Here is a 15,152-nt window from a genome sequence, read left to right on the forward strand (position 1 = left end):
TGGTGGTAAATACAAGCTTTATAATCTGTGCCTTTCTTAAGCAAACATTATTGCTATTTTCTGTTTCAGTCCTTAATAATACAGGATAGATTGGGGTTTCCACATGTTTTCTTCTCTCCATTTTTTTTTCTTCTGAAAGCTTAAAGAATGGTTGAAATGCAATCCAAGCCACACTTTAAAAAAGAAGCTGCATTCACTCATTCCACTTATTTCTCTTAAAAGACAAAAAATACTTCCTCATCATTTATTTGTGCTCTTATTCCTTTAAAGACAAACATGCACATAAACATAGCTTAGAGCTTTGTAAGAGATGTTGATCAAACTGAAATCTCAACTTAAAAAGGTGAGCTAAAAGAAATCCTATACATGAAAGGGAGGATGGTCTTTAATTGAAGTGCTACACTTCTGCTGAGGAAACACACAGACATCTGGTCCTCCATGTATAGTTTTAGGAGGCATTTATTCCAGAAATCTGTTGCAGAAGCATACCAGTGGATACATTTTTCCAGACTCCAGAGGAAAATGCTATTTATCAGGAGTGCAACTAGCTAAGAATATGTCATTTTCTAACAGAGAGGCATCAAAACAAATTCATAGTGGGCCACTTCCAGCTCTCATAACACTTCACCCTGAATTTCCCTTATACAAAACAATTTTATTCACTCCCAGGCTTTAAAGCCCTTTATAGTATTATTATGAGGGCTAGGCCACTAATTTAGGCTCCACATTTAACCAGCATTATCAGGAAACCTGTTCCAGTGCCTCACAACCCACTGAGTAAAGAAGTTTTCCTAACATCTAACCTAAATCTCCTCTCTTACTTTAAAGCCATTCCCCCTTGTCCTGTCATTGCTAGCTGTGTCAGAAGTCACTCTTCTTCTTTCTTGCAAACTTCCTTCAAGTACTGGAAGGCTGCAGTAAGGTCTCTCCAGAACCATCACTTCTCCAAGCTAAGCAAGTCCAGCTCCTTCCACTTTTCCTCACAGGAAAGACGTTCCAGCCCTTTGATCATCCCTGTGGCCATTCTGTGGATCTGCTCCAACTTCTTGATTATGTTGTGTGCCCCAGGTCTGAATGCTATATCCCAGATGTGGCCTCACAAGGGAAGAGCAGAGAAGGAAAATCATCTCCCTCAATCCACTGGCCACTCCTCTTTTGATGCAGCCCAGCGTGCTGGTCTGCCTTCACGCACTGCTGGCTCATGTCAAGCTTCTCATCTATCAGGATACCCAAGTTCTTTACTGCAGTGCGACTCTCAAGGAGTCCTTCTCTCAGTTGGTACTCATTTCTGGGATTTCCTCAAACCAAGTCCAACATCTTGCACTTGGACTTATTGAATCTCATGTGGGCGCACTTCTCAAGCTTGTTCAGGTCCCTTTGGATGGCACCCTTCTGTCGTATAAATTGCACCACTCAGCTTGGTGTTATCAGCAAACTTGTTAATGTTGCACTCAATTCCACTGTCTGTGTCACTGATAAAGATGTTGAAAAGCACTGGTCTCAACGTGGGCCCCTTTGGGACATCACTTGGTACTGGCCTCCACAAGGACATAGACTGACCACGACTCTCTGGCTATGATGGTCCAGCAAATTCTTTACCCTCTGAATAGTTGAGCCTTTAAATTCATATATCTCTAATTTAGAGATAAAAATGCTGTGTGGGACCATATCAAAGGCTCTGCAGAAGTCCAGGTAGTTGACATCAGTTGCTCTGTCACTCCATTCCAGAAGGCCACTGGTCTGGTGAGGCACAAAGTAAGCTTAATGAAGCCATGCTGGTTGTTTCAGATCATCTCCTCACCCTGCAAGTCTCTTAACGTCTCTTTCAAGAGGATCTGTTCCATGATCTTCCCAGGTACTGACATGAGGATCATCAGCCTCTAGTTCATGGGTCTTCCTTTCTCCCTTTGCTTAAAAATGGGAGTGATGTTTCCCATTTTCCTGTCACCGGGGACTTCATGTGACAGCCATGATTTTTCAAATACAATGAAGAGTGTAACAATTCATAATAAACCTTAACTGATTGGTGTGATGCAAGCAAGGATAAGCACAGTCAAAATGATATGTTGCCTACATTACTTTGCAAAACAGACTGCAGAGATAAAGGAAACAAGTAACAGGATAGAATACAATGATAATGACAGTTTTCAGAAGATTCCTCTCCTCTCTGCTGCTGACAGTGAGGGTAGAGATAAGACCATCAACACCTGCAGACAGTTGACATCAACTTTAATAGCGATGTGCAAAGATGAAGAGGAACTTGCCAGTTTTACAGGTGTTCTTTTTGGTGGTAAGGAAGACAGACAAGCAGAAATACACAAGGAGATGAGTATAATTATTAAAGTGGAAGGTATTGATTCTTTACAGAATGGAAAAAATGAAGCTAACAACAATAATAAGTGGAGCAAATTTGAAGATGAAACTCTGAGTTCTGTTTTGCAACAAGGTTTGCAGTAACAAGAACTTATCCCTAGTTGTTCTGATCTGTTTATTAATAGATGTTCTCCTACTTTAGAAGAATTGCTAAAAGGTGTAGGGAACTTGGAGATCAGTTCTTCCATTTCTGTGGAATGAAGTACTATTGAAGAGCCAATATCTGAAGAAAAAATATATATATCAGCAACAATGTATTGTTTCTCCTCATGAAAGTCTAAACAAGATACAAGGCCAGCAAGAAATTACTTAGCACGGCTAAGTAATAGCATGAACATCAAACCTTTTCTTAAAGCATCTTGTATAAATAAGCATGAAAAAAAATAAAATACAAGTTTTCTAATTCTGTATGTAAACCCTCTGCATTCCTGAAGAGACATGTTTTTTCAGCTCATAAAGTTAAAAAAAAAGTACAAATAATGTTAAAAAAACACTGTTTTTGTAAAACAATCTTCTCTTTTGTCATCCTGAAGAACCAGATGAAGTTTCATAAAAAGATGAGTAATTTGCAGAAAGCAAGGACAAACAGAATGAATGCTAGATGAGTCAGACAAAGAAGAACTGAATAAAGAAAATCAGGGACAAAGAAAAAAGAAAGTAAATACAAGAAATATTTCATCAAAATTTAAACAAACTTTTCATCTTGGACATTCCAGATATTTTTTCCTGCAGACTTTGTGGGCTTTTGGCCATTAATCCCTAGGACTTTTATTCATCACATGAAGAAATATAAGGAGAGAGGACCTTAGCAATGTTCTCAGTTTGATTACTTCTGCATTAGCTTATCCTATATATTAAATCACGTGTACAGGCATACTGTGTACAAGCTCTACAAGTGCGGTTTCTGCATCCATTTTGTTGTTGTTGTTGTATTTTGCAAGTATGGTAGGGCACAGCTCCATACATAAAGGGATTAAACCATATTCCTGAGAGTTCTGCCTGTCAGCATTCACAAGCACCTGTGAGCTAAAGAGACATAGAAGATTACATGCAGGTGAAGAAACATACCAAGGGCTGCAACTTGACTTCGTAAGTAGAATAAAGAGAACTCGAGGGCCTTCAAAGAGTTATACGTGTACCATGGTGTTTTATACTAGAGAACAACTCAGCTTTCCTAAGAAATTTAATGAACAGCTCAAGGTGACTGCTAGTGGTTGCACAAATTACATCACAAAAACCAAGTATGCAAAGTTGACAGTGATTCCTAGGACTGTGTTTCTCTGTCTCTTTCTGATAAAGATGAATTTCTCACTGGGAGAATGTATAAGATGCTGGTTTCAGAAGCAGACTTGGAACAAACAAGACAATAAGAAAATGTACCCTGGCAAGGTATTTACTGAAAACAGCCATGGAAGCAGTGCTTTACCTATTTTGAGGAGTTGGTCAGAAGTTCTTCTGAATTCATAAAACCTGGACACGGTAGTTTGCACAGAAGACCCTTTCTTCAGCCCAGTAGCCACTCATTCACAAATTCAAGACAGTGAGGAAGGTGCTGAAGGTCAGAAATCTAAGGATACAAGGCCTTCCAGTTAGTATTCATTACCCTTCCTAGATGGTAGATCTTCCTAATAGCTAAACAAAGTATTTTTTCTTTATAAATAAATGGATTCCTTCTTGCCCTGTCCTAGACAGAACACACAGCAGACTTTTCATCTCTAGAAGACCATTATTGTATCCTTCTTTTACCTCCCCCACAGACCCAGCCACTCCTTTACCTTTAAGCATTCCTCAGAGGTTGTATTTCTGAAAATTATTACCACTCTTATTCCTCTTCCCTGAGTGGTCCTAAACTTACCTCAAATATCACCGAGTTCACTGGACTGATTTGCAAGTAGTTCACTAGCTGAAAACTCTCGTGATCCATAGACAGCAGAGGAATTAAGTCCTTTGCTTTATATGCAATGTTCTTAACAACAGCTCAAAATGATATTTGCCTTTTTTGTCTAAAATATACTGATCTAGTCAGTTTGTATTTCACTCTAACTTCATATCACTATCTGCATTACTGTGATCCACAAGATCTAAGCTGCTACTCCGTATATATTTTTTTCCTTTTGTGTGTTAATTTCCAGTTACTTTGAAATGATTCATTACTTGCTTTCAGTTTAGCAAAAGCAATTTGAACCCATAGAATTTTATTAACTTCTTCCAGCCAAGATTATCATATGAATGCTCAATTTTATCGTGGTCAAAATACCCGTTTTCCAATACGCAATGCCATGTGTTTCTAGGCACAACTGTTGAAGCAGTTGTGACACTGCTAGTACTAAGATTGCTATCTCAGTTGCAAAAACATTAGAGATGCTATTGATTAGGCCGGAACCCATGCTAGTAAATGCTATTTACATGACTCTGGAAACCAACTGCAGAATTAGCCTGTGTCCTGAGAAGTTTGTCAGTTCAGGTTCAACTGCCAGCTTACCAATAGACTACTGTTCAGCTTGTCCAACAAACCAGTGAAGATTTGAGCATTCTTCTTTGAAAACTAGATTCTAAGAGCTACCTAGGGTATGTAGAGCTTAACAATAGTAAAAGCAGTAAATATTTTAGAAAAACATAAATTTGAGGCTTGAATTTTTTCTTTTTTTCAGTTTTTTTTTTTTTTTCTTGATATTTCATGCAAGACCCCTTTCGTAAAATCATTCTAGGTTTGGTGTTTTCCTGCTGTGCATCTTCAGAGATCCATGGATGTAACTCTTTGGTCTAGTAGGAAAGAACAGGGACTCAAATTCAAGACTTTTGCACTGTCTTTCAGAGCACTAACCACAGTAAAGATATTTGGCTGGCTCAGAAGTAACTAACATGTGATACTTAAGTCATATCCAGACTGGGGATTTCTTAAATCACTGTATTTTCTGGAAATAATAGTTTTTGGACAGAGGGCAGGATGATTCTTTTGTCTTCTTGTAACTTTTTTCAGATACTTGTTTGATTACAGTATGACGGAAGAGATCTTTCCAATGTTATAGTCACTGAATCCATTTTGTAGCATAGCCAAAATTAGAAATGAGAGGAACTTGCAGGACTGTGTTCAGAGTTGAAAAATATTTCTTTGCAGTGAAGTGAATAGGAATAAATTCAAGCAGCATAATTAGTTAGTTTTCGGGTAAAGGCTACTAAAAGATACACAGCACTTGAAGTACTGAAGTACTTATAGATGTGATGGAATAAATTAATTCGTCTCATGTGGGCAGTACTGGAGATCCAATTGAAAATTTGATTTTTAAAAATTGTTCACCATACAGAATTGGTTGCAATATTCTTTATTTTAATACAGAGCCTTAAGAATGAAACATTTCAAGACACACAGGCAGCACAAACCAACAATACACAATGGCAACTGTGGATTTGTGCATTAAATCTGATATGTTTGAGAGCATTAAATAATTTCACCCTATGCTTTAATGCAGAATCCCCTCGGGTACCATTTAGTAGGTGTTGGGTATACTTCATCCCCTCTTTGTAATATTTCTCAACGTTCATGTACCTTGTGAGCTTCCTGTAATTATTTGTTATTAAAATCAGTTCTACCGGCAATAAGGTTTCCATGCTGAGAGCTAGGAGAGAAAATAGTGATGATTACAGAGCTACACAGCTGCTATTACTGACCCTGACTCGTTTATTTTGGACACCCTAGATTATGATTTTATTACTATTCTTTTCCTTTTGAGTGAAAGCCTGGGAACATGCTTGGAAAAAAGGTCTCCAAGGAGTTTGGAGAATGCCCATTTTGTTGTCTAAATCCATCAATTGCTTATGCAGTGTAATTTCGAGATAAACAGATTCTAAACGTCATTGTTACTCTTAATGATAGTGCAAAAGATTTGTACAAATATAGGGCTACTCTTCCGGTATAAGGGACCACAATCAAATTGAGATGGAGTCCTTAAGTTCTTTAAAAGAATTTCAATTCAACATACTTTTATTTTCTTGGTATAATGAAATACATTCTCTCTTCTATTTCCCTTATTAGAACCTATAGAAGTGCAAATAAGTGGAAGTAGATCTTACTGAAGATTGTGTTGAATACATAAAGTGAACAAAAGTAGCTGCTCTTTCTCAGATCTATCAGTTTAAGTATAAAAAGTTAACTACTTTTCAAACAATTTGTGTAACTTTTTGTTGCTGTCTGCTCATAAGGGTATTTGTCATATATCACACAATATTAGATACTATCTTTAGCATGTCATCCACGTGAAGTGCTGTGAAGTGCTCTATTAAGTGAGCAGCCAGCACATTCTCTGTCATTTACACCTATCTTTCACTTTTTATGTCATTTTTGCAAGTAAAACATGGGGTGTTTGACCATTCAGTTTCTAGTACAGCCTGTGAATCCTCTCCCATAGAAGAACCTACATATGAACTTACTTTCCTGATTTGAAGAGTATGTTCTACTCTTTCAAATCTTTAACAGAATTTTTGTACATTTTTTTTCTCATTTTTCACTGTAATCTCACTTACCTACTCTCAAACATGTTTCTTCTATTTGCTTCCAAGCCCATCACAGCAGTTTTTAAGTTTCATTTCCGCTTAGTTGTGTGCATTGATAAAATATTTCTCTTAAGATTTTAACACAATCAAAAATTATACTAAATATAAATAATAGTGAAAAGCAATCAAAGTATTTCACTTGGAAAAGAGGTATGCAAACGACTGTCAGTTAAATGGTCATGATGTCTAAGATAGCATTCCATTTTTGGTGGTAGTATTTTTCTCCCTCCTGTGAAACAATGCTTCTAAAAGCTTTCAAATGCAACTTGCAAACTGCGTACCTTTCTAACATTTAGGAGCAAATAAGGCTCTTTCTCATTTATTAAAACAACTCTTCAGCTTTTGATCTGTTTTTTTTCTTTTTGTTTGTTTGTTTTCCTAGAGAGCTTCAGAGTGTAACCAGGCAAGAAAAGACATCAAAGCTTTGCAGCAATATAAAGTTCTAGTACAAAACTTCTACATCATTACAGGACTTCCTTCCTTCCCTTCTTTCTTTATGAGAACAAGTAATTCACATAATATTCTGAGAAGGCACTAACTATGTAGTGGGCAATACTAATTCTCTAACACGGGGAAGAATTTAGATAGAATGGAGTTAAGGGGGGGGGGGGGGAATCTTTGGGGCAGTAGATTACAAGTGGCTTGAAAAAGACAAATATTAATAGAATCCAGCAAAACTGAATCCATAAAAGTGACAAATCTCAAAGTGTTGAAGAAGAAAGCGGCCTATCAGGAAGCAGTTTAATAATATCGCATAGCAAGAGTGAGCAGGAGTTACAGATGAGCTGCCAGGAAGCATTCATTTAACTGCTGAGAGAGAGTAGTACTGGAGGGAAGAAGAACCATGTTAGTCACAGGGTCACTGGTTATGGAAAACCAGCATTTAGAGGAAAAGCATACATGACAGAGCAGCAAAGAACTTCTAGCCTGTTATTCAGAAAAGCTGTATTGAGAGAAGTGAGATGCTCACAATACATCAAAGCAGAAAATAGCATGTCCCCATCACTAAAAACAGTTTTCCTTGCACACCTTCAGACAGATTACTCAGAGCAGGCAGTAAGAAAATGATAATAAGGATTGTGTTAAGGCATTTGTGCAAGGAATGGTGAAAGATATTCTGACTCTGAATATCTGTAGCTGACAGCTCAGCCACTTTTTCTATTTCTTCTTGCTGGGTAGGAAAGGGGAATAAGGAAATAGAGCCAGACAGTCTCTTTACAGGGTGAAGAAGGGAAAACAGAAAGGGACATCTTTGGATGTGAGTACAACATTGCATATCTTAACAGCCCCAAATGGAGAAGATATTACAAAAAGTAAAGAAAAAAAAAAAAGAAAATCAATTGATTACAAAACCCAACGACAAGTTATTCTCACTTTAGAAGCTTGTTTCCTCAAAATAAAAACGAACAAATGGAGTAACAGAGGCTCCTGTGGGAGGCTAGTAAGCTGAGACTTAAAATGAGTATTATTCATAGCATTCAGAAAGAACTAAAAAAGTAAAGGTTGTCCAATTCAATGTGCCTAAGGGTACTTAGCTTACATCCTAGATTTCTCCTTTGCTCTCTGCTGAGGCTCTTGCTAAATCCCCACATACATTAAAAATACTAACCACACTCTGTACCTACTTGACAGAGTGCATGTTGTTGGAGAATACAAATTCAGCCTGGATACTAAGCTTTTATTGTGTGTAAAACACTCATATACAAGGATGACCAGTAGTGATTAAGCTAAGGTAGCACACAGAAGTTGCTCCGTGTGAACTGAATTAATTGATTTATTAGTAGCAAAATAGCCAGGTGGGTTGGGCTAATTAAGACTATGATTGCTAATTGCCAACACTGGGGACAATATGAGTAGTTTCAAAGGCAATAGGTCCATTCTGTTCATAGAAGCTCTATGAACTGCTAGATAGTTAGTACTAAGGGAAGCAAAAATAAAGGAGAAAGGGTTCACTGAAGGACTCCGAAAGTAAAGGTTTTGGATAAATGTTTTAGAGAGCTTCTGCATGTGTGTTTTTTTTCCCACCATAGACTAAAAGGAAAGCTGAAATGTCATGTGGTAGCAAAGAAATTCTGATTAATAATCAATCTGCCAGAGGATTGGTGTACAGTCTTTCATGAGATCTGCCCTGTGTGTCGTTATATTCACATTTCTGTTCTGCCACACAGGTTGTCAATAATGCCACGTTTTTTCCTTTTTCTTCCATGACGCATCCTTAGCATTTTGTGTTATTTTCCTTCTTTCCCTCTTTCCTCTCTTTTTCACCTTCTTTCTCTCTTACTTTCCCTTCCGTCTTTATTTTTTAAATGTTTTAATTATATATCTTTTAAAGGTATTTTAGTATTCATTCCTCATCTGACTGATATCGTGCAGTACTTTTTTTACTTTTTCTGCATGCAAAATAACAGAAATTTAAATATCACTTTCTGACCTCATGTCATGAAATTGTGTGTCTCATTTGACTTTTTCTTTTAGGAATATTTTAGTTTGTTGCTTAGGATTTAGATACTTCTAGCTTCAATTCAGAGTACAGAGATATCAGTTTCCTTGCTTTATGGCTTAGAAATGGCATAGTCTAAAGCCTGAAATGTCTTCTGTTAAGCTGAGTGTTTTATGCTTTAGGTGCTACATGGGTATTACGTGCACAGCCTTGAAATATATCCTTACATAAACTCCAGTTTGTGTAAAATGCTAAAATCAGCATTTTCACTAGTTCCTTGGTCTCACACAGCGTTGCTTAAATAGCTGCATGGGCACCACGTTCAGATTCATTGCTGGTGCCAGAATATATTCAGACTTGTAAAACAATACCACAACCCAGAACATCCACTTTCTGGATCTGCCGTGTAACTGTGTTCCTGCAGTTTAACTCCTGAGGTCTTACACTGCTGACCTATGGCGTGACAACTGAAATTTATTTGAAGCTTTTTTATATCTCTCCCTTTCAGCTGCTATTCTCCTCAAAGATGGAACTGAGTGTTGTCTATGGAGGGTCAAGATAAATCACCTGCTTCAGGTTTTAGATCAGAGCTCAGATCTCATTGGTTTGCTCTGGCTTTAGCTGATTAACTGAGCTCAGCCATTAGTATCTGTGAAATGCCTTGGCAGACCCAACTGAAAGGTGCGATTTAAATACAATGTGTATTGCTTATAGAAATAAACTGTATTTGAGTTATTTTTCTGTAGGGATGAATGCATTAGTTGTTAATTGTTATTTTTAATGGATCAGAGTAAAATATTGTTCTGTTTTATTTGATCTCTGTCCCAGTGGGGCTTCTTTTTTTCCTTATTTTTTTTTTTCCTGACAGTGTGACAGTTTCCTCTTTAGACTTTTAATTACATCTCCAAGGACCTCCTTCCTGTATTAGCAGTGGTGGTGGCAGTTTACCATTCTAAGAGCTAGCCCAGGTAGTTACTCCTAGCCTACAGCAAGTCTTACAGAAAATGACTGTTGCATATTTTTAAGCTCCAGGGTAGTTTGGGAATTTACTTGGATTAAAAAAAAAAACAAATGGCTGAAATAGCCAAAACGCTTTCATATTTAACCATAAAAGAAACTGCCATATGCATAATTGTGTTGTTATGGATCATCAGGTCATGGATCAGAGATGAGCATGTTAATTCAGATTAGTTATTTCACAACACTATTGCTATTGTACTCTGGAGGTGATCTGATCGCATCCCTCTATTTTTTTGAACCTCTGCAATAATGCTCACACAGCTTTTACATACTTTAGGTATCTCTTTTCTTACTCTTTAAGACTATTATGATCTGCATTAACTACACAATACTTTGCTGCTTTCTATTCATTATACTACTTTTTTTTTTAATTGTATCTATAGATATCTTTGCATACTACTGTAAGAAAAAAATAGTTGTGAGCTTTCTTTTTCATTCAAAAATGCTTCCCCAAAACCTATTTCCCCTTGAAGTCCAGACTGAAAAACGAATCAGACATTCCTTAGCACTGCCACACTGGATATTTTTAAGAGGATAATAGCAAAGGTGGTGTTAGTTATGCATCATTAAAAAAATAAAAACACAGATTAAACATATAATCTAATAAAATTGCCTTTAAGAAAGCTACAAGTCACTCTGTTGTCTTGCCATTAAGGAACATAATCCATTTCTTATTTTCTCAGATCCTCTTAGCTTGTTATTTAGAATCATTGAATCATAGAATGGCCTGGGTTGAAAAGGACCACAATGGTCATCGAGTTTCAACCCTCCTGCTATGTGCAGAGTCGGCAACCACCAGACCAGGCTGCCCAGAGCCACATCCAGCCTGGCCTTGAATGCCTCCAGGGATGGGGCATCCACAACCTCCTTGGGCAACCTGTTCCAGTGCGTCACCACTCTCTGTGTGGAAAACTTCCTCCTAATATCCAAGGAACACCAGCTTTATCAGAACAGTTTCATCCGTTATCAGAACACCAGCTTTAATGTAAGGTTGGTTTTAATGATTCTAAGGCTGGCACTTTGTTTTAAATTTTGTTATGAAGAACCAAAATGTACACATGTATAAGCATAGTCTTAGTGAAGGTGCTTTGATGCGTAAGTCACACCTGGAATGCTAGGATAAGAAAGGGTTCATTCTGAGCAGACTGAAAATAAGGGTAGTCCGACTCAAAACAGTTATTCTGCCCATGTAGTTTCCGGGAAAGAGAAGACCCCCCTCTTCTGGCATAAACTGGAGTAGCTCTTAGAAGACTTGACAAAGTATGGTCAGAACCATGTTTTGAACACCAAGGACCAACAATACTACTTCTCTGAAAGGGTGGTCAGGCACTGGAATGGGCTGCCCAGAGAGGTGGTGGAGTCACCAACCCTGGAGGTGCTCAAGAAACATCTGGACATTGTGCTGAGGGACATGGTTTAGTGACAACCATTGGTGATGGGTGAATGGTTGGACTGGATGATCCTGTGGGTCTTTTACAACCTTTTTGATTCTATGATTCTGTGAATATGCATGTAGTGAATACTTCCTCCTCCATCATGTCTCCTACAGTTTTCCAGGATTTTTTCGCTCCATACGAGGTCTCTGAATGTTCAGTAGGAGTTTTCTCGCTTCCTTGACGGCGTTCCAACACATTGTGTCACAGATTCTTTTTGCAAGGCTGTTTTCTGGTTTGGGACAAAACATATGAAGAACTCTCTGCTCCAAGCACAGAATGAACTGAGCACTGATATCAGAAATACACCCTACAGTCTTGATGACTATAGAAGGAAAAGAATTTTGATAGACAAATTCTCTTTTAAGGGTTTTTTTTTTGTTTTTTGTTTTTGTTTTTGTTTTTTGCTGAGGGTGACTAGGAATTCCAGCTGGTTATGAAATACAGTTGCTAAAGGTGTTCAAAAGTCCTTCAATATCCCACATCTCAATCATTCCCATAAATAGAGGCTTTTCTCTGTGATAAATATGGAAGTGAGAATTCCGTCCTGATCAGACTGCAAACAAAAAACATTGCATGTATTTATCATTATCTCTTTTACTACCAAAAATAAAAGAAAGCAGCATTTATAAGATTTCCTTGAGTTTGTTTTTTAAATTTTACATTATCTTTTATGTTTACCAGCCTTTACAGATCATGAGTTAATGGTAGGTAGATGGAATTCTTCACCATTAGATCATATATTTCACTCTTTGTAAGTGCAAGATGGACTATCTTTCCCAACACCCTAATGGTTAAGAAAAAAAATAAAGCAGTGACTGAGGTTCACATTCCTCCTGTCATTCTAAAGAGAAATATATTTTGCTTTGGTTTTAAAAATCGAAATCATAGATGGAGAGAAATGTAAACTTGTTCAGTGTAATTCATCTGTAAGTTAGGATGTTCTCTGCAAGATAGGAGGAGCTTTAAAGACGAAGGCCATACGGTTTTTTCATTTCTACATGGTAATAAATCAAATAATATATTTATTTCCAACACATAAATGGTATAACTAGGCATGGTTACTCTGGCAAGTGCTGGAAATGAAGTGATAACCATTACTACAGGCACTCAACTGCTATAGCACTTTATCTTAAAATAATAGACTCATAGTTTTCAGTGTTTTTCTATTGTCTTTCAGTCATCCTGCAGATAATTTTGATATAATTTATCATTTTTAATTCTAGATTAGTGTCAAACATAGATAAACTCAAAAGTTTTAATGTTTTAGTTCTCAATGTTTTCATTGTTTTTGCTTCTATTCTTTTTGAAGTATTAAGTAATCTTTGCCTAGCCTATTTCCATGTGAAGTCCGAACAGAGTACTAAGAAAATATCATAATCCTTCCTATATTTCCTTTTATTTTTCTTGTGATAGGCTCAGGTCACACAGTACAGTTTTGCTTCCAAGATTCTGCTTTTAAAATTGTTTGTTTGGGTAGTTTCCAATCATTACTACAGATCAAAAACTTGTTCTGGAGCTTCTACACTGGTGGTAAGAGAAGACTGAATAATCTCTATCTCTGAACCACTTGGAAAGATAAAATCAAACCATGAGAAGTGATGGCTGATAAATCTCTGTCTAAGGTCCCTAATTAGGAATTTTAACAGTTGCTATCAAACTACAGTAAAATTAAGGAAGTCACAATACGGAAAGAAATATAGAGTTTCTTGAGGTAGAAGAGTAAGGATGGGAAATAAATGAGCTGTCCATTTCTAACTATTACAGAACGTACTTAAGACAAAATGGGATAGACGTACAGTGTGGTGTCTAAGCTGATAATGATGCTTTAATTGTGATTTGATTATCAAACTGTGATTATGGAAGAAAAAAAATGAACAATGACCAGTCTTAAAACTGGTTAATTTTTAGGAAACAGCAGATTATTCATTTATTGTATCTGTTGTTTGTGTATCTTCATGTTCTTGGGGGTTTATATAACTGAACATGTTATTTCTAGCTGCAATCTTTCATGAACTGTTTCTCAAGCCTTTTAGAGTACATACAGCAATGTTCTACTTGCATACTTAATGCTGTATCAGTTCTTCTCCATTTCTTGATGAAAGCTTTTTATGAGCAATCATCAGTAGGTAGGCTACAGAGGGAAGGAAGAGTGTTTTTATGTCCCGTGACAGCAAGGTTGTCTGTCAGTATTCTGGTAGCCGGAACTTTCAGAGGTTAAGCATCTACATTCCAATTTACTTGTGAATTCTAAGCAATTATCTTGCAGTTAACTTATTAAAAGTACTTTTACATCTATTTTCCAAAGATTTCAACAGTTGTCAAGCATCAAAACACTTAAAAATGTATTGTCTCCGATATCTGCTGCCTTTTGCTTGCATCTGTAAGCACACTCTATGTTACATACGTATTAGTGTTTTAAAATGTCGGTATAAACATTAGACAGTATGATGCTTAATTACTGCAAAAAATGTGGATTAATAGTCTGTCCCTAGAGATTTTCAAGGTGAGGCTGGATCAGGCCCTGGCCAACTTCATCTAGCTGTGGTGTTCCTGTTCATTGAAGGGGAGTTGAACTAGATGGCCTTCAGAAGTCCCTCCCAGCTCCAAGGATTCTATGATTCCATCCTACTGTCTTACTGTTCTCATGCTACCTTGACTTATCCACTCTTGTGCTGTAAGTAAGCAGTGCAATTAAACCACATACTTGTCCCCCGTTGTTCCCTCAGTGCCAGCAATACTACGCTGCTTCTGCTGTTCACTATTAGAAGAAGAATAGCCATAAGTATATAAGAAAACTTTGTATAAATATCATGCATTCATGCAAGAATGGCTTTTTTTTTTTTTTTTTTTTCCCTTGGAAAACAAAAGAAACCAAAAAGGCTCTACTTCAGCTAAGGAGTCTTCATGAAAGAAGAATTTCCTTGACTGTGTTCCAGTTTAGAATAGGCCTATGCTGTCTGGAATATGCTGGGGCAAGGAAAAGAAAAGACACCACTGAATGACTTTTCAACTCCCTCATACTCCAGCTCTCAGCATGTTCTGGCAAAGGCTTTTAATTTCCCGCTATGGGAGCTGAAAGAACCGGAGAGAGAGACATGAGAGAAGATCAGTGCCAGAGAACACCAGGAAAAAGACTGTTTATCTTTTTATTGTTTTTAGTAGAATTAGGGGTGGAACAGATGGGGAACTCCTTTCCTTCCACACACAGGCAGAAACCGAGTTGAAAACACTCCTGCATTCCTCTTCTCACATAGACAGACAGATGATAGACAGGAACTCAGAGATAGCAAAATAGCCATTAATTACATCAGCCTTTAGCATACTGCCCCCTG

Source organism: Gallus gallus, chromosome Z (assembly GCF_016699485.2).
Source record: "Gallus gallus isolate bGalGal1 chromosome Z, bGalGal1.mat.broiler.GRCg7b, whole genome shotgun sequence".
NCBI lineage: Eukaryota > Metazoa > Chordata > Aves > Galliformes > Phasianidae > Gallus > Gallus gallus.